This window comes from Phyllobates terribilis, unplaced genomic scaffold (genome assembly GCF_046119375.1).
Source record: "Phyllobates terribilis strain yellow unplaced genomic scaffold, ASM4611937v1 Scaffold_1__5_contigs__length_1240528914, whole genome shotgun sequence".
NCBI lineage: Eukaryota > Metazoa > Chordata > Amphibia > Anura > Dendrobatidae > Phyllobates > Phyllobates terribilis.
Window position 1 is genome coordinate 597,706,454 of NW_027362761.1, and position 21,116 is coordinate 597,727,569.

A 21,116-nucleotide genomic window follows, 5' to 3' on the forward strand; every position below is an offset into this window, starting at 1 on the left:
CGAGTGTGTAATGTGCGGAGCGGAGCCGAGTGTGTAATGTGCGGAGCAGAGCCGAGTGTGTAATGTGCGGAGCCGAGTGTGTAATGTGCGGAGCGGAGCCGAGTGTGTAATGTGCGAAGCGGAGCCGAGTGTGTAATGTGCGGAGCGGAGCCGAGCGTGTAATGTGCGGAGCAGAGCCGAGTGTGTAATGTGCGGAGCGGAGCCGAGTGTGTAATGTGCGGAGCGGAGCCGAGTGTGTAATGTGCGGAGCCGAGTGTGTAATGTGCGGAGCGGAGCCGAGTGTGTAATGTGCGGAGCCAAGTGTGTAATGTGCGGAGCGGAGCCGAGTGTGTAATGTGCGGAGCCGAGTGTGTAATGTGCGGAGCGGAGCCGAGTGTGTAATGTGCGGAGCGGAGCCGAGTGTGTAATGTGCGGAGCGGAGCCGAGAGTGTAATGTGCGGAGCGGAGCCGAGCGTGTAATGTGCGGAGCGGAGCCGAGTGTGTAATGTGCGGAGCGGAGCCGAGTGTGTAATGTGCGGAGCGGAGCCGAGCGTGTAATGTGCGGAGCGGAGCCGAGTGTGTAATGTGCGGAGCGGAGCCGAGTGTGTAACGTGCGGAGCGGAGCCGAGCGTGTAATGTGCGGAGCCGAGTGTGTAATGTGCGGAGCGGAGCCGAGTGTGTAATGTGCGGAGCCGAGTGTGTAATGTGCGGAGCGGAGCCGAGTGTGTAATGTGCGGAGCCGAGTGTGTAATGTGCGGAGCGGAGCCGAGTGTGTAATGTGCGGAGCCGAGTGTGTAATGTGCGGAGCCGAGTGTGTAATGTGCGGAGCGGAGCCTAGTGTGTAATGTGCGGAGCGGAGCCGAGTGTGTAATGTGCGGAGCCGAGTGTGTAATGTGCGGAGCGGAGCCGAGTGTGTAATGTGCGGAGCCGAGTGTGTAATGTGCGGAGCCGAGTGTGTAATGTGCGGAGCCGAGCGTGTAATGTGCGGAGCGGAGCCGAGCGTGTAATGTGCGGAGCGGTGCCGAGCGTGTAATGTGCGGAGCGGAGCCGAGTGTGTAATGTGCGGAGCGGAGCCGAGTGTGTAATGTGCGGAGCGGAGCCGAGTGTGTAATGTGCGGAGCGGAGCCGAGTGTGTAATGTGCGGAGCGGAGCCAAGTGTGTAATGTGCGTTGCAGAGCCGAGTGTGTTATGTGCGTTGCGGAGCTGAGTGTGTAATGTGCGGAGCCGAGCGTGTAATGAGCGGAGCCGAGTGTGTAATGTGCAGAGCGGAACGAGTGTGTAATGTGCGGAGCTGAGCATGTAATGTGCGTAACCGAGTGTGTAATGTGCGGAGCGGAGTGTGTAATGTGCGTTGTGGAGCTGAGCGTGTAATGTGCGGAACCGAGTGTGTAATGTGCGGTGCGTAACCGAGTGTGTAATGTGCGGAGCGGAACCGAGTGTGTAATGTGTGGTGCGGAGCCGAGTGTGTAATGTGCGGAGTGGAGCCGAGTGTGTAATGTGCGGAGTGGAGCCGAGTGTGTAATGTGCGGAGCGGAGCCGAGTGTGTAATGTGCGGAGCGGAGCCGAGTGTGTAATGTGCGGAGCGGAGCCGAGTGTGTAATGTGCGGAGCGGAGCCGAGTGTGTAATGTGCGGAGCGAAGCCGAGTGTGTAATGTGCGGAGCGGAGCCGAGTGTGTATTGTGTGGTGCGGAGCCGAGTGTGTAATATGCGGAGCGGAGCCGAGTGTGTAATGTGCGGAGCGGAGCCGAGTGTGTAATGTGCGGAGCGGAGCCGAGTGTGTAATGTGCGAAGTGGAGCTGAGTGTGTAATGTGCGGAGCCGAGTGTAATTTGCGGATCGGAGCCGAGTGTGTAATGTGCGGAGCGGAGCCGAGTGTGTAATGTGCGGAGCGGAGCCGAGTGTGTAATGTGCGGAGCCGAGTGTGTAATGTGCGGAGCGGAGCCTAGTGTGTAATGTGCGGAGCGGAGCCGAGTGTGTAATGTGCGGAGCCGAGTGTGTAATGTGCGGAGCGGAGCCGAGTGTGTAATGTGCGGAGCGGAGCCGAGTGTGTAATGTGCGGAGCGGAGCCGAGTGTGTAATGTGCGGAGCCGAGTGTGTAATGTGCGGAGCCGAGTGTGTAATGTGCGGAGCCGAGCGTGTAATGTGCGGAGCGGAACCGAGCGTGTAATGTGCGGAGCGGAGCCGAGTGTGTAATGTGCGGAGCCGAGTGTGTAATGTGCGGAGCGGAGCCTAGTGTGTAATGTGCGGAGCGGAGCCGAGTGTGTAATGTGCGGAGCCGAGTGTGTAATGTGCGGAGCGGAGCCGAGTGTGTAATGTGCGGAGCGGAGCCGAGTGTGTAATGTGCGGAGCGGAGCCGAGTGTGTAATGTGCGGAGCGGAGCCGAGTGTGTAATGTGCGGAGCCGAGTGTGTAATGTGCGGAGCCGAGTGTGTAATGTGCGGAGCCGAGCGTGTAATGTGCGGAGCGGAACCGAGCGTGTAATGTGCGGAGCGGTGCCGAGTGTGTAATGTGCGGAGCGGAGCCGAGTGTGTAATGTGCGGAGCGGAGCCGAGTGTGTAATGTGCGGAGCCGAGTGTGTAATGTGCGGAGCGGAGCCTAGTGTGTAATGTGCGGAGCGGAGCCGAGTGTGTAATGTGCGGAGCCGAGTGTGTAATGTGCGGAGCGGAGCCGAGTGTGTAATGTGCGGAGCGGAGCCGAGTGTGTAATGTGCGGAGCCGAGTGTGTAATGTGCGGAGCCGAGCGTGTAATGTGCGGAGCGGAGCCGAGCGTGTAATGTGCGGAGCGGTGCCGAGTGTGTAATGTGCGGAGCGGAGCCGAGTGTGTAATGTGCGGAGCGGAGCCGAGTGTGTAATGTGCGGAGCGGAGCCAAGTGTGTAATGTGCGTTGCAGAGCCGAGTGTGTTATGTGCGTTGCGGAGCTGAGTGTGTAATGTGCGGAGCCGAGCGTGTAATGAGCGGAGCCGAGTGTGTAATGTGCAGAGCGGAACGAGTGTGTAATGTGCGGAGCTGAGCATGTAATGTGCGTAACCGAGTGTGTAATGTGCGGAGCGGAGTGTGTAATGTGCGTTGTGGAGCTGAGCGTGTAATGTGCGGAACCGAGTGTGTAATGTGCGGTGCGTAACCGAGTGTGTAATGTGCGGAGCGGAACCGAGTGTGTAATGTGTGGTGCGGAGCCGAGTGTGTAATGTGCGGAGCGGAGCCGAGTGTGTAATGTGCGGAGCGGAGCCGAGTGTGTAATGTGCGGAGCGGAGCCGAGTGTGTAATGTGCGGAGCGGAGCCGAGTGTGTAATGTGCGGAGCGGAGCCGAGTGTGTAATGTGCGAAGTGGAGCCGAGTGTGTAATGTGCGGAGCGGAGCTGAGTGTGTAATGTGCGGAGCCGAGTGTAATTTGCGGAGCGGAGCAGAGTGTGTAATGTGCGGAGCGGAGCCGAGTGTGTAATGTGCGGGGAGCCTTGTGCATAGCTCCCAACCGCCCTGGATTCAGCAGGATTGTCTCACCATGTCAGGGCTTTTGTCCCAGCTTCTAATACCTCTCTTGAAGGGCTTCATTGCTCCGCTGCTCCTCTTTCTTGGGGCTGAGGCCGCATCTCTCTACTCTGTGTATAAATGACATTATTCACACTTCTTCTGTGATCAGATCTTCCTGGGACTTAACCCTCCGTCAGGGGCAATATGTTTCATAACGAGTTTAGGGGCATTGCGCCCGTCAGGCACAGGCTAGAAAATTGGCTATATTTTCCTTTTTTTAACATTTCAATGCTCTAAAAGTAATCAGTTACCTTAATAGGAATGTAATAAATGAGAATACACATAATCAAGTGGAAAAAAAATGTTTACTAACCAGAAAAGTAATATGTTTCAAAGTGCACACATTTTGCTACTTGCAAAAAAACCCGACAGTTTTCTTCAAAAACTATTAGTAAACCTAAAATTTAGATAAGCAAAATAAATTATAAGGTTGCTGAAATAGTACTGTACTCAAAATCAGTCACTCTCAGATGTTAGCGGTTCACCTGTAAAAGTACACTTGCAGAGCAATGAGCATGATTTGCAGATCATTTGTGCATGAGCCAGGCAAATAGCATTTTTGCAATTTTTACATGCATAATTTGAGAGTCTCCGGAGTCCTGTTTCTACAGTGCAGGTGTTGCATCTCTGTCTTTTGGGTGGTGGGGGAGCTGGTGATTCTTCGCGTTCATGTTCTGTGCCAAATTTTCTCAGCCGCATTTGCATGCTAGAGGGTATTCCAATTGTTTGCAAATAACTTGAGAATTTATTCCTGCCACATTTCGCATAGTGAAAAAAATTACCATTGGCCAGCGCCTGACATTTCTGCACACGCTGAAAGTAGCACACATCTGATCTGCAGTGTCTACACCACCCTTGGTTTCGTTGTAAAACGTTATCATTTCCGGCTTATTTTGTGCTTCAGACCGAGGATCGATCGCATCATCATCATGAAGGGAGGATACAAGAATAACATTTTTGTTCTTGCGTGGGACATAGGACACTAAAACTTTGCCTTCACTAAATTCAAACATACTGTGGTATTGTTCTGTCCCTTTCACATTGATAAACTGTGGCGGCAATTGTGTTTTATTTTTTCGCACAGTACCCACATATGATATTTTTTTGGATTTAAAAAAATCAATCAAACCCACATCAGTAAACCAGTTATCTGCAGTTATATTTCTCCCCGAACCATACAAAGGCTCAGCCATTCGCTTTACCACCTCACTCGGTGTGTTGCTTACACAATATGGACCTGCTGGCTGTTTCCCCGCATAAACTTCCATATTGTAGGTATAAGTAATCCTGGAGTCAGCAAGGGAAACATTTTTTAGCTCATATTTATTTGGTTTAGATGGGATATATTGCCGAAAGCCACATCTACCACGAAATCCCGGGAGCATTTCATCAATAGTGACATTTTGACCTAGACAATAGCTTTTTTGACAGGTTTGCACAAATTTTTCAAATATCTCACGAATCGCAGCAAGCCGGTCATATTTTTTTCGCTCAGTTCTGGTACTTCTGTAGTCAAAACGAAGACACCGCATTATAATTTTGAATCTCTTTATATTCATTACCAAGGACAATTTCTCAATGCCATCCCCACCTCTACCCCAGAGCTCCTCCAAACTCTGTCAGTTTGCCCTATAGGCGCCTGCAAGATATAGCAAACCAATAAACGCCCTCAGTTCAATTACATCAATATGGTTGACATCTCGCTTTCTAATGAAACTGTCCCCTATGGTGTCCATGTACTGATTTGTATATGTCACAATTGTGACCAGTGAATAAACAGTTCCAGCATTCCATTTCATTTTTAGCATTCCTTGCAGTTCCTATGACACCAGGAAGGTGGCTCAAAATGTTATGCGAGCGTGTGCGAGAACGTTTAGGGGGTGGCTTTTTTATCCATTTTGTTGTTTTATCTTTGCCCAAATAATATGTTTCTCTGTCTTGAGCATCCTCCTCACTCTCTCCATCTTGATCTGTATCAGACACATCTGGACATTCTTCCACATCATCTTCTGAATCAATGTCACTTTCTTCCCTTAAATCTTCTAGCTGTAAGGGGTCTGTCTCATCATCATCAAGCAGTATATTTTGCACTTGCTCAACATGAAGGGCATTTGACAAGCCAAATATTCTCCTCGCCATTTCAGAAGAAAAGCTGAAGCAAGAGAGAGAATATGTGTTAGGGCGCCATGTGCCTGAGAAGCACACTCTTATTTCTAACAAAACCTTCTATGACAAATCCACAAATTTAGCACTAGCTATTCATAAAACAAGCTAAAAAAACAATTGGGATGAATAAAAGCAGCAAATACTAACCGTCAAATGTGTGCCGCATTCAGGGGCAATGAGCCTGAGAAGCCAAAACACTGATATCTGATCTCCTGAAGCTCTTCAGCACAAGAGGCGTCTCAGGTTTCACACAGCCTTAAGGCTATGTGCCCACGTTGCATAAATGAAGCAGAAAATTTCTGCTTCATTTCTGCAAGTCCTCTCCCGGAAAAACGCATGCGGAATTCCGCACGCGTTTATCGCGCGTTTATCACGCGTATTCCACATGCGGAATTGCCTTGCGTTTTTTATGCATTGGACAAAGGCAATTCTGCTTGCGGAAACGCAAAATTAATTGACATGCTGCGGATTTTTGAACGCAGCATAAACGCTGCGGAAAAATCCGCAGCATGTGCATAGAACTTGCGGAATCCCATTGGGGAACATGGGGTGCGGGTTACCAAGCGTTTTACAAGCGTTTCCGCTGCGGAAATTCCGCATCAAAAACGCTTGAAAAACGCTACGTGGGCACACAGCTTAAAGTTAGGAAGGTACTGGGAGGAGGCTGTTTCCCAGAAAAACCACTGAAAATAGAGAAATGAAACGAAGTGAGCTGCGCCTGTCAGATAAGTTGCCCCTGATGGAGGGTTAAGTGCAAGCAAGCAGTATGGTATTGCAGCCCGCGGGTAGGTGGGTGGCAGGCTGCATACTTGCGTTTGCATTGCAAGGAATGGGAGAGGTACAATTGAACACTGCCCTGGGACAAGGACTTGAACGGGGATAGTTGCAAGTCTGCATCTTCTGATGCGGCAAGGATCACTTCTGATGGACACACTTTTAGGCAGTGACCTGGGTGTCAGAGATGCTTCCAGGGGTCTTCCCCATGCTGTTCCCGTCTTTTCAGCACTGTATGCATGTGTCACATAGCACATGGCCAGATAAGGTTGTAAAATGTTAAAATGACATTTCCCGGTGAATGCATTTGTCACGGTTGAAAGCAATACAAAAGTGCAAAAACGCATAAAAAATGCTACTTGTGAACATAGCCCAAAGTGTGGAGGAGTATTTTTTGGGGGGGTTATTTATTTTACCATATACACAAGTCTTTACCCTGGAAAGGAAGTTCCTTAACATATTTCACAGGAAAGCAGTTTCAGTTTCATTTTTGAACGTTTTATTGTGAGCCCGTAAAAGTGGCTTAATACCTCTGACCACGTTGTTCACAGCAGTGACCTGGGGGTCAGAAATGCTTCCTTGGGCGATCCCCATGTCATTTGAGCACTGTAACTGTCGTTTTGGGCACTTGTTAGGCTTTTAAAAGACTGCCGGTGGTGCCGCCGCAAAAATGCTCGGGTCTCCCATAGACTAACATTGGGCTCGTTGCTCGGGTCGAACACCCGAGTATCACGGCGAGCTCTGCCTGAGCTTCAAACACCCGAGCATTTTAGTGCTCGCTCAACACTACTAACTACCAAACATGTGGCTTATTGTTCCCCTTCTCTTGGGATCAGCCCCCTGATTGGGCAGAGATACTCACACACCACCCCCTTAAACATTTACTACAAGTAACTCAAAAGGATGAAGAATCTTCTAGAACTCCAGTCTTCAGCCTGTCTGCAGAGTTGTGTAGTTAAGGGAAGCCCCCTGCAGAGAGGAACAAAGACACACATGCCCCCAATGGATAGAAAATGCCCATGCAGGCCTGATTACAGTATGGTCCATGAAAACAGGCTGGGGAAGCGGACACTGTTATAACCCCTTCCGCTCTCAACTTGTGCACAGACTAGTGACCTCAACAGGTCGCTTGTCCAGTACACGTAGAAATGGCTGACATGATTCATGGCCCTTCCAGTCTAGACAATCCATCAGCATTTTGGTGCTGACTGCCTCTTCTGGATATAGTAACATAGCAACGTAGGTTGAATGAAAACCTAGGTCCATCAAGTTCAACCGTTCTCCCCTAATTGTACTCCCCATACCAACACTACACTAACTTACTGGAACTAGACCTCACAAATGAATTACTATTTTTATGGTTATTATTACTGCACTATTACAATTACAAATAAACCAGTTTATAATTTTTTAATGTTTTATTTTTGTATTACTGTTATGGTATTAATAAAATCCCTGTATCTAAATCAGTTGATCCAGAAGAAGGCAAAAACCGCAGGATACATTCAGCCAATTAGCATCATGGGGAAAAATTCCTTCTTGACCCCAAGAAAGGCGATGAGTCCAAGAACCCTGGATCAAATCTAATTATGATACTAGTCATGTAATTACTATTATCGTATTAAATGTACTACTATAGGTGTAACATTTTGTCTAATTTAACTGTAACCCACAATGTTATGTGTATTTTTGAACGCTGTTATAGTGTCTTCCATCGCTACCTCTTGTGGTCGGTATTCCACAGTCCGACTGCTCTGACTGTAAAGAACCCTTTCCTGTTTAGGTGCCAGAATCGCCTTTCTTCCACCTGTAATGAGGGTCCCCTGGTCCTTAGTATGGTCTTGTGAATGAATAAGTCATGTGCCAGTCCTTTGTACTGACCACACACATACTTGTAAATGAGATCCCCTCTGAGGTGTCGTTTTTCTAAGCTAAACAAGCTCAACTTTTCAACCTCTCATCATATGAGAGACACCCATCCCTTGCAATAATCTAGTTGCCGCCTTTGAACTGACTTTAACTTCTGAATATCTTTTTAAAAATGTGGAGCCCAAAACTGGATTCCATATTCCAGATGCTGCCTCATCAGTGATTTATAAAGGGGTTACAATACATTGGGATCACAAGATTTCTTTTTATACACCCTAAAATCTTGTTTGCTTTTGCGGCTGCTGCCTGACATTGAGTGCTGCTGCTCTGCTTACTCGTAACCAGAATGCCCAAATCCTTCTTCTGTTCTGTAGTCCTGAGTATACTCCCATTTAATGTATATGCAGCAATAGGATTACTCCATCCTCGGTGCATTACTCTACATTTATCTACATTAAACCTCATCTGCCAAGTGTTTGCCCATCCAGACATCTTATCCAGATCGTTCTGCAATATCGTAATGTCAAGATCAGATGTTAATATCCTACATAGTTTGGTATTGTCAACAAAAACTGACACTTTACTCACAATGCCATCCCCCAGGTCATTAATCACCCCACTGCTGACTATGTCCCATTTAGAGAATGTACCATTTATGACGACCCTTTGTTTCCTATCATTTAGCCAATTCCTTACCCATCTGCATATATTTCCCCCAAGTCCTTGCTTCTGTAGCTTCAGTATAAGGCTGTTATGTGGCACAGGATCAAATGCCTTTGCAAAGTCCAGATAAATCACATCCGCCGCATTACCAACATCCAGATTTGCACTTACCTCCTCATAGAATCCCAACATGTTGGTTACACACGACCTATTCTTCATGAATCCGTGCTGATTATCATTATTATTATTTATTATTATAGCGCCATTTATTCCATGGCGCTTTACATGTGAAAAAGGGGTATAATACAAGAACAATTACAATAATCTTGAGCACAATGTGACAGCGACTGGTACAGGAGGAGCGAGGACCCTGCCCGCGAGGGCTCACAATCTACGATCATTTATTATATTATTCTCTGCGATATATCTCTGCAGGTCATCCCTTATGATGCTCTCAAAAACTTTGAACACTACTGATGTCAGACTTACCGGACAGTAGTTACCTGGATCCACCTTCTTACCTTTCTTAAATATCGGTACCACATCGGCTATCCTCCAATCCTGTGACACTACCCCTGTTGCAAGAGAGTCTAAGAATACGAGATACAGTGGTTTCAATATCATACAATAAAGTTACAGGGCTGAAGGTCCGGGCACCATTTCGTATCCTCTTTGAGTTAAGCTCTGCTTCCTGCACCCACATATTGGCACTGTAGATCTTCCACTTCATTTCTTAGGACAATATCTGCAAGCAGGCCACTCATCACCCCAACCACACATTGCTTGACCCCAAAGCCAAAGTCCAGTTCTACATTTGCTTTTGGGATATTCCTCCATTGGCCTCCAGCAAATTCAATGTTAATCCCAGGTCCTTGCTGTATTGCCTCTGGCCAAACCACTCTGGGATCCGCTATGGTGAGAAATGCCCCAGAGTCACAAGAACTTTCCGACCGTCCACCACGACTTCCTGTAAGTGCTTTCTTTGATGATTAGAGGAACTCGTGGCTGTGGCCCACACCTCATAAACCCCTAACGATCGAACATGGGTGTCTGAGTCATTGGGCAAGTCAACTTGGAGGGGTTACACCTCTTCTTCCATGGTATTTCACTTTAAATAATTTATAGGCCGATTTGGTGCAGGGTCATTCCTCACTTGACCATGAGGGCAGGTATCTTGCAGATGCCCAGGCTGCCCACATCAGTAACATCTGTGCTGTGTCACACTGCTTCCCATTTACATTCTGGGGAAGAATGTAGGGGAACCTTGAGGCTGATAATCCTGTGAAGGTACAAGAGGTGGTTGTTGCGGTTGAGGACGACTTGGTAGCTGGGCATGTGGCCTGCAGATGCCGGGGATGCCCACAACCATAACACCTGCGCTCTACTACTTTCTCTCCTTGTCGCATTCCAGAGGATGAGGTAGGACTAGCTGGAAGGTGATTCACATGGGTATCAACATGAGGTGGTGGTCTAGTTGGACAGCAAACCATGGGGGACTGAAGGGTTGGTAGTTTTTTCTCCATCCACCAGCAGCTTTTTCCACTGAGGCTTGATGGTGAAAACGTCATCACATAAAGCGGCAGCTTGTTCTACTGTCACTGGTTTTCTCTTATGAACCCATTCTCTGATTTCAGTGGGGCATTTGGCAAAGAACTGTTCTTTTAGGATGACCTGGAGGATGGTCTCTCGCGTTAAGGCTCCCTTTCCCTCCAACCAGCGATGACACACCTGGGGCATACATTTTGAAAGAGCCTTCCCCATTACAGGCTAATGAGCAGAACGGAGTCCTGTAAGTGTCTGGAGTAACCGCATAATGTTCCAGGATGGTTTCTTTAATGTCCTCATACTCGTGGTTCCACCGTGAGTCCATAGCTCGATACACTTCCTCAGCTCCACTCTCTAAGAGCCCCACCAGATGCAGGACAGAAAATGCCAATGCAGGCCTGATTACAGTATGGTCCATGAAAACTGACTGAGGAAGAAGGGGACAGTCCCAATAAATTACAGGGCACAGGATTACTTAGAAGAAATGCTGCCTGTGTGCTTATGGGACTTATTTTTACAGGCAGCTTCTGTAAGTTTACTTTGGCATCTGAGCCGACCCCAGGAACATGGGAGGGTTAAGTCACTTTACTATGCTGCTCGTGCTGGCCCTGTAATCACTACACATGAAAGAGCAACTCATTTATGAAAAACTGGAAGGTGGGCTCTTCTGAGTCTTGTCCTGAGAGAGGCAGTAGTGGTACGGGGACACTTTATTTTAATGGCCTGCAGTCACAGCTCACTGTCACCCCAGTCATGTATGTTACCATAAACATAGCTGCTGTTGGTCCGTTTGTCTCCTCTGGGACCCCCACAGATAGTTATTGCCTTTTTGAATTTTTCAATGTATTCAGCTACCATTTTTTAGAAGGTACTCCAGGAAGCAGTGGGATAAATATTACTTATCTTGTCACACGGGGTCTCTATTCCTTTGAGTGTTCTTTAGAATATGTAGTATTTTAACTCCTTAGTAGGAAATAAAACCACATCCAGAACTGTTCTACATTTATACATAAACACTCTTAGGTTTCTATTCCACCACGGTACATTTCAACAATATCTGTAATTATATGGCAAGTACAGCTCTCCTTTTTATCTAATCTCCCCAGGTTAAAAAGTGTTAAATATAATATAGACTTTATTTCAACACCCTAGGAATTATCTTACCATGGTTTTCTTAGCCACTACTGAAACCATACCATTTTAATGTACCACTTATTGCTACACAATCCTTTTCTCACAATCTGTATTATGAGGACAGTTGATACCACTACTGCCATTAACCTCATCATATACTATTTCATTACTCATACTCCACTATAAAAATGAGTGGTATTTCTACCCTAGCAAAGCTCTGGACTTTACAGGAGATTTGAATAAAAATTACATCTATTTAAAAAAAATACATACACATAGAAGTTACAATTAAAAAGGCACAGATGAAGATAAAAAACATACATAAAGAGAGACCATAGTGGTAGAGATTTAGTTTACCCCAAAAGGTGCAGTATTTAAGTAAAAATTCTGGCACCGCCATGGGTCCTCTGCACATGCCCAATTCAAAATTGCACATTACGAATAGTTAGGTTGGTATAAACAATTTCCACCAAATCAAAGCTTATTTTTATGCCCAAAAGATATCATACTGTTCTCATGATGACCATTTGTCCTTCAGTTACAGACTAGAAATCACTGTTTTTCATAATGTAAAAAAGATCTACTACGCTGGTAAACTTACTCTAAAATGACACGAGAGGGTTAATGATAAAACGAAGAATTTATTTATACAAAGAATTGTTTAAAATATATAGTTAAAATACAGGGTTAAAATTCACAGAAGAAGTAGGGGTTCCTTGGAGAAATATGATCGGGATACCAGATTTTCCTAGTTGGTTGTTCTCGGTAAGTCCGGGACGTACGAGTACCTGTGAGGGGTATATATATACTTTGGTAAGCTTAGGATAAGTTGGCGGATTCCTTTTTAGTATATGGAGGTTCTAATTACCTGGAGGGCAGTTAGGTGGTGGAAGAGTAATCACAGGAGTATGGACGCCTCTGGCTAGCTCTGCTGAAACGGTCAGCTGTGAGTAAAGAAGGGACTAATTATTAAGAGACAGGATGTTACCACGTTTAGAGATTAAGTTGGGTATTTACCTGTTATAGTTCGGATCTTAGATAGGTGGTAAAGTCTATTTACATCTGTTTTGGACTGGAGAGTCCCTGTCCTGGGTTTGCTTGAAGGACTATAGGGTATTATAAAGTGGGAACTCAAGAAGATAAAACGTGTATAGATATATAGTACACACTTCTACACAGTTGAGTATCTTACCCGTAAGGAGGTAGTTGTATGGTAGTTGTATCCAATGGTGGTGGATGTAGTCACAATTTTATCATCCAGGTCATCAAGATTATTTTTTCAACCTAGAGAAGCTATGTGTCAATATTAGTTAGTATAAAAAATCGGTACACATAGGGTTAAAAAATAGGGTAAGATATTCTATTATTATATGGTAAAGTTTCGTAGTACTACAGTAGGGTGAGAGGTCTTACCACTGCTGGCTCTGTATGATGGATAAAGTTCAGCTGTAGGGAAGGTCAGGTTATTGGTAAATACCCTTATCTGTAGCAGGAGTTAAAAGCGCTTATAGCGCTTTGTGGCTGTTTCTTTAGGCAGTGATGGTGGCAAGCAAATGTTGCTGTGAGTAGCCCAGCTTCTTTGGGGAGAGAGAGTGTAGATTGTGCAAAAGCCTTGTTGTCCCGGGAGTTGCGTGCTGCTGAGGTATTTACCTTGGTTGGCGTCCTGTGATAGAAGACTTGCTTCGTGGAGACGGACCGGGTGGGTGTCGGGGCTGAGGGATGTCGGAGTCCCGGCCGGAGACTCCGGCACCTGCGTACAGCGCCCGGAGATAAAGACGTTTATAACACTAGGACCTGCGTAGCGTAAGGTCCTGGTAGTCACGTGACTTGGAGACGGAGAGCAGGAGAGGCCAAACTTCCTACGCGTTTCGGATACTGCGGTATCCTTCGTCAGGGATGGTCATGATTCTCACTGCTCTCATTATATACCTGTCATAGCTGGTGGGAGGTGTTTGTAATTAATTATCATTGAAAGCAAAAAGTTCAATTCCACTGTTAAGGCCTCTTGGCCTTAATGAGTTCATCTTAATATCCATTCTGTTTCTGTCTTGGACATCTGTTTGATGTAGTTGCCATTCCTCCAGTTTCTTTGGACAATCTGTATCCCTGTGATTTCTATGCCTTTTATGGATCCTTTGTGCTTATCTTTGAAATGCTTGGATAGGGGATGTCCCTCATATTTATTTTTGATATTTCTAACGTGTTCACTTATCCTTTTATTAAAGGCCCGTATAGTCCGACCAACATATAATTTTTTGCATGGACATTTTAACCCATATATCACTCCTTTAGTGGTGCACGTAATATGGTCTTTTATGGGGAATTCTGTATATCTATGAGAAATGTGGCTTTGTTTTTTAGTGTGTAAAGTTTTACACATTTTACAGTCTCTACACGGAAAAAAGCCCACGGTATCTGAGGGGTGGGGGGGCTGTGGATTTTTGATTGTAGGTGCTACCTTCATGCCAATATTTTTTGCTTTCCTAAAGATGAATTTGGGGTGTGGAGGTATCAGATCCCCAATTATCTTATCATCCTTTAGAATGTCCCAGTGTTTCTGGATAATAGTTTTGAGTATATTAGAATTGGAGTTATAGGTCGTAATGATGGGCACTTCAAGTGTGGGTTTAGCAGATATGGGAAGGTTCGTATCACTGGAGTTATTGGTTGTTAGTAATTGGCATCGTGGAATTGCTTTAATTTGATTTTTGGTAGCTTGGAGAGAGTCCTGTTGGTACCCTTTGACAATAAATTTATCTGTGAGGAGATTTGCCTCTTTGTTAAAATCTGACATTTTGGAGCAATTCCTACGTAGTCTTAGGTATTGACTCTTTGGTACGTTTAGGAGCCATCTGGGTAGATGGCAACTGTCTAGATGTATATATCCATTTGTGTCCGTAGGTTTAAAAAAGGTGTTGGTACACAGTTGGTCCTTGTCAATGAAGATATTTAGATCCAAAAAGTTAACTCGTTCTTGGCTAGTGGAGGCGGTGAATTTCAAGAAGTACTCATTTTGGTTAATATCCTCTAAAAATTCATCTAGGGCTGATTGACTGCCTGACCAGATGAAGAGGATGTCGTCTATAAAGCGACGCCATAAGACTAGGTTGGTACGTAGATGTCCTTCTGGGTAAATGTTAAAGTGTTCCCACATGCCCACATATAAATTTGCATAGCTGGGCGCAAATCTCGTGCCCATGGCGGTGCCCCACCTCTGGGTATAGTAGTTATTTCCATATTTAAAGGCGTTATGGTTCAAAATGAAGTACATACACTCCTTTATGAAGTGAATTTGTGTGTCTGGTGTGTTACTTAGCTTATTTAGAAAGAATGTAGTGGCTTCACAGCCTTTATGGTGCTGAATCACCGTATAAAGGGATGTAAAAAGGGTTTGGGTTCATGGAGAACTGGGCCGACTTCGCGGTCGGCTACAGGCTCTACCGTAGGGACGGGCTGCACCTCAATGGGGAGGGTGCAGCGGTGCTGGGGAAGAAGATGGCTAATAGGTTGGAGGAGTTTTTAAACTAGAGACGGGGGGGGGGGAACCAAGGAAATAGGTGGGATGTGAGGCAAGCAAGGGGGAAGGGGAGAAGTGAATATAATGAGGGTGGAGAGGGGGGTGGGGATAGTACAGTTAGATCGTTAGAGAAGAATAGGATGCTAAATAACCCCAAAGTTTTATCTTGCATGCTGACCAACGCAAGAAGCCTGACCAATAAGGCGGATGAGCTGCAGGCGCTTATATCGGAGGAGAGGTATGACATCGTAGGTATAACAGAGACTTGGCTAGACGATAGCTACGACTGGGCGGTAAATTTATTAGATTATAGTTTATTTAGAAGGGACCGGAAACAGGGGAAAGGCGGAGGAGTCGGCTTATATGTAAAGTCATGTCTAAAACCCAGACTAAGGGAAGATATAGGAGAGGGAGAAGAGGGGGTCGAGTCCATGTGGGTAGAGATAGAGGGAACTAAAAATAATAATAAAATATTACTGGGGGTCTGCTATAAGCCACCAAATATAACAGAGGAGAATGAGAATCTGCTATTAGGACAAATAGACAAAGTAGCAAAACATAATGAAGTGATTGTAATGGGGGATTTCAACTACCCGGATAATGACTGGGAAACAGAAACCTGTAGATCTCAGAAAGGAAAAAGGTTCTTGACAAATATTAAGGATAATTATCTCTCCCAACTAGTGCAGGAACCAACGAGAGAGAAGGCAGTGTTGGACTTAATATTGACTAATAGGCCTGATAGAATAACTGAGGTACAGATAGGGGGGCACCTAGGTAATAGCGACCATAATATTATCGACTTCAAAATGCCCTTCAGTAGGGTTATCAATAAGGGAACAACAAAAACATTAAACTTTAGGAGGGCGAAGTTTGATCAGCTGAAAGAAAGCCTTCAACTTATTGACAGGGACAAAGTTCTTAATCAAAGGAAATACGAATAGTAAATGGGAAACCTTCAAAAGAATTCTGAATACTCAGTGCGAGAGGTATATACCGTATGGGAATAAAAGGGCCCGAAATAAGAGGAAACCAATATGGTTGAACAAGAACGTAAAAGGGGCGTTAAATAGCAAAAAAGAGGCATTCAAGAGATTAAAACAGGAAAACAGTAAGGAGGCACTAATGTGTTACAAGGAAAAAACGAGAACCTGCAAAAAACAAATAAAAATAGCGAAGGAGGAAACAGAGAAATTAATTGCTAGGGAAAGTAGATCAAATCCCAAACTGTTCTTTACGTATATAAATAGTAAAAGGATTAAATCGGATAATATTGGACCGATAAAAAGTGAGGAAGGCAAAATCATAGAGAAAGATGAGGATAAAGCTAATCTATTAAATTATTTTTTTTCGACAACTTTCACAAAGGAAATCAAACTAACAGGAGAAATGAGAAGTGACAAACTTAATCCTCCACTAAGTATGACAAATCTAACCCAAGCTGGGGTACAGAAACGCCTCAGTAACATTAAAATAAACAAATCACCAGGACCTGATGGCATACACCCACGGGTACTAAGGGAACTAAGTAATGTGATAGACAGACCGTTATATCTTATATTTAAGGACTCTGTTGAGACTGGGTCTGTGCCACTTGATTGGCGACAGGCGAATGTAGTGCCAATATTCAAAAAGGGAGCGAAAAGTGACGCCGGAAACTATCGGCCGGTGAGTCTGACGTCCGTTGTGGGCAAAATTTTTGAAAGCTTCATTAAAGAGGCAATTACGGAGCATCTTGATGCTAATAATCTTTTAATCCCGAACCAACATGGATTCATGAGGAATCGCTCCTGCCAAACAAACCTGATTGACTTCTACGAGGAGGTTAGCTCTCGAGTAGATCAGGGGGAACCAGTGGATGTCGTGTATCTCGACTTCTCAAAAGCGTTCGATAGCGTGCCACATAATAGGTTGGTATACAAAATGAGAATGATGGGGCTGGGGGAAAATGTCTGCAAGTGGGTAGCTAACTGGCTAAGGGATAGAAGGCAGAGGGTGGTTATAAATGGAATATACTCAGATTGGGTAAGCGTCACTAGTGGGGTACCACAGGGGTCTGTACTAGGCCCAATGTTATTTAATATCTTTATTAACGACATAGTCAACGGGATAAATAGTAAAATATCAATATTTGCAGATGACACAAAGTTATGTAAAACAATTAATACAAAAGAGGATAGTGAAGACCTACAGAGGGATTTGGATAAGCTGGGTAGGTGGAGCATTAAATGGCAAATGAGGTTTAACGAGGAGAAATGTAAGGTCATACATATGGGAAGGAGAAATGGAAGTCACCAGTACTCACTGAATGGGAAACCATTGGGGAATTCAGAGATGGAGAAGGACTTGGGCATCCTGATTGATAGCAAACTAAATTGGAGTGCCCAAAGTCAGGCCGCTGCTGTAAGGGCAAACAGGGTAATGGGATGTATCAGAAGAGGTATAGCTGCAAAGGAGGAGAACATTGTTCTTCCACTGTACAAAGCACTGGTCAGACCACACTTGGAATACTGTGCTCAGTTATGGGCCCCAATATATAGAAAGGATATAAATGAGCTTGAAAAGGTACAAAGGAGGGCAACAAAATTAATAAAGGGAATGGAGGGACTGCAATACCCAGAGAGGTTGGCAAAACTAGGACTATTCAGCCTGGAAAAGAGAAGGTTGAGGGGGGACATAATAAATGTGTACAAATATGTTAGGGGACAGTATAGAGATCTTGCCCGGGATTTGTTCAAAAGGAGGGATATTACGGTAACAAGAGGGCACTCACTAAGACTGGAAGAGAAAAGGTTTCAGCACCAGCATAGGAAGGGGTTCTTTACGGTAAGAGCAGTGAGAATATGGAATTCACTGAGTGAGGAGACGGTAATGTCGGATTCACTACACCAGTTCAAGCGGGGACTGGATGCATTTCTAGATACCAGGCAGATTTCAGCGTATACTTAAGAATAAAATAAAATAGTAGGTTGATACAGGGATTTATTCTGACTGCTGGTTTCAGAGTCGGGAGGGAATTTTTCCTCAGGTGAAGATTAGCTAAATCATTTGGGGTTTTTGCCCTCCTCTGGATCAACTTTAGCAATTACAGAACTAACAGGTCGAACTTGATGGACGCAAGTCTTTATTCGGCTTTACAAACTATGTTACTATGTAATATCCAGTGTCCCTAAAATATAATGTGGTTGCCATTGAATTTGGCTAAGCAGTTGAAGAGCGTGTTTTGTATCCTTTAAATGAGCAGGTAATTGTGGTACTAGGGATTGGATATGACGGTCCACATATCTGGGAAGGTTAGAGGTGAGGCTTTGGATCCCTGATATAATGGGTCTACCCGGGGGGTCCACTAGGGATTTATGAATTTTTGGGAGATGGTAAAAGATTGATGTTCTGGGATGAAGGGTCTGCATATATTCAAACTCATTTTGTTTAGGAAACCTTCGTTGAGGCCTTTCTCAAGGAGAACTTTCATTTCTCTTAGATGCTCTCTAGTGGGATCCTCTTTTAATAGTTCATATGTACAGGTATCGTTAAGTAGTCGCATTGATTCCTTATGATATTTGGAATAGTCCAAGATTTCAATACCCCCTCCTTTGTCCGCTGGGCGTATAGCAATATTCTCATTATTGGCCAAATTGTGAATGGCTTTACGTTCCTTGCTACTGAGGTTATTCTTAAACCTCGTGCATTTTTTCTCGCTGATTTTCCTGATATCGTCCACGACATTTTTTTGGAAGGTTTCCATTGATTCAGAATATTCATGAATTGGATGAAAATTAGATTTTTTCTTTAGGTTTGTATGTATGAACATAGAGTCTGTAGGTTCAGCGGGCGTGGTAGTCGGGCATGTTTCTTTCTTAAGAAAATGTTTTTTGAGAGCTAGGTTGCGCATTAATTGTTTTACTCCTATGAAGGCGTTAAATTTATTGAATTTTGTGGATGGGGCATATTTTAACCCCTTGTTTAGTAGTTGTATTTCATTTGGTTGTAGGATATATTGGCTTAAGTTGAAGATTGATGTGGTTTTTGTCGTGTTTAATTCCTGAGATTGTATCTTTTTCTTTTTGGAGAGTTTCCCCCCCCTACAGCCCCTCTGACGTTTTTTCAGGTGGCCACGCGAAAAAAATCTGTGCTAGTGGGTCTTTTTCTGACTTGTGGATGTTGGGGATTCCTCTCTTTGGGTCTGGTATCGGTGTTTATATTAGTGGTTAGATGGTTGGTGGTATTGTTTGAGGGCATGTGGGTAGATGTATTGAATTGGGTAGAGGGTAAAGAGAGAAGGGGGGTAGGGAGGGGAGAAGGTGATTCTTCTATATTTTGTAGTGCCCTATATCTATTATGAGTGGAAACGGGGGTCCTGATGTTGTTTTGATCTGGTTCCTGGTTATTTGGTGTTTCCCTGTATCTTGGGGTGGTGTTACATTGAATTTGAGTTTCATCCTCAGGAGTTGGATGTATAGAGTAGTCTTCTGAGGTGGTTGTGGGACTTCTTGAACTGGCATCTATTTGGTCAATGATCTCATAACCATTCTCTATTAATAGTTCGGTTGGGGTGGGTTCAGGGATAGAATCCCTCCCAAATTTCTTGCGTTTCCTTTCAATGATTTCTTGCTCTTTATTATCTATTCTGATTTTAATATTTCTAGATAGTTTAATAATAGCTGGGTGGTTCTGGTGGGGTTTGATTTCTCGAAATAGCTTAGAGATTTTACTCTTACTTTCCATAAGCGGCTGTTTCCTTTTCTCTATAATGAATATTACTGCTTGCTTAGAGAAAGATTTAAACATATCTTCCCACTCAGTTAAGGTTGTTGGGTCTCCTATGTCTCCTGATAGGGGTTTTGTGACACGTAAGCCTGCTGGAATTGTGTCATATGTCAAGTACCTTTCCAGGGTTGCCACTTCCCACAGGTCACGCATTTCTTTTAGTAGTAGTTGCTCCAGTGTTTTGAGCGATTCTTTAATATGGTCTATATTGCTAATAGGAAGAGAATTGGTGGATTTGTGACGTATGTTAAAGAATTTTTGGATATTATGGATTCTATCTGCTCTAGGAGTCCAAAGCTCACTCATATTGGCTTGAAGATTCCGGAGCTTAGGAAGTACTTGGGGGTACTAGATTTGGAGACGTGTAGGGCTGATTGGATTTACTCGTGTCGTGTGTGCCCACAGCAGCCACTTATTATGGTGGTAAATGGATAAAAGTACATGGGAGTTATTAAGGGCGCTGGTGGGTATAGTTTAGTTTACCTGCAGCAAGTAGTAAGGGGCACCATATACCACATAAGAATAAAACCTAAATGTAAAAAAGATCTACTGCGCTGGTAAACTTACTCTAAAATGACACGGTAGACAGCCCAGCAAAAAATCAGCTCTGTAAAGTGTGCAGGCTCAAAGCGGTCCAGTAACTCTTGACTATTAGTAGAATAATAGCTGCCAACCCTTAAACGTGTGAAATGCTGGACCAAAAAAATATTAATAAAACCCCAGAAATCATCACACAGGCTGACAAGAAAGAGTTTATTGTAAGATAGAAAATGTATTAACTTCCATTTAATGCAGGAGAGATGCTGGGGAGGCCAGCGGAGTCTGTCTCTAACAACAGCCAGTTGGTTAGTAGGAAGGGAGAAAACTGCAGCTACCTACTATACAGGGATTTCACAAGGGTAAAACAGCAGATAAAATGGCATGTACATTTAATGCTCGTCACAAATACGATTAAATGAGAACACATTGTTTGAAATGACCGTGGCCAACAGAATAACCAACAGAGGAACAATATTCAAAATATTCTATAAAAGGGGTTGGTCACAACTTTACACTTTTCATGTGAATTAACTGCGATAGATGAGCTGTTTTGTAAATACATGGTGGGCCAGTTATATGGATACACCCAAATTAAATGGGAATGGTTGGTGATATCAATTTTCTGTTTGCAGCACATT

General features: G+C 44.5%; 1 pseudogene; it reads right to left on the reverse strand.

Moving 5' to 3' along the window:
- Positions 1 to 4,516, reverse strand: part of LOC141273908 (uncharacterized) — a 51,260-nt pseudogene extending 46,744 nt beyond the window's left edge.
- Positions 4,517 to 21,116: the final 16,600 nt, after the last annotated feature.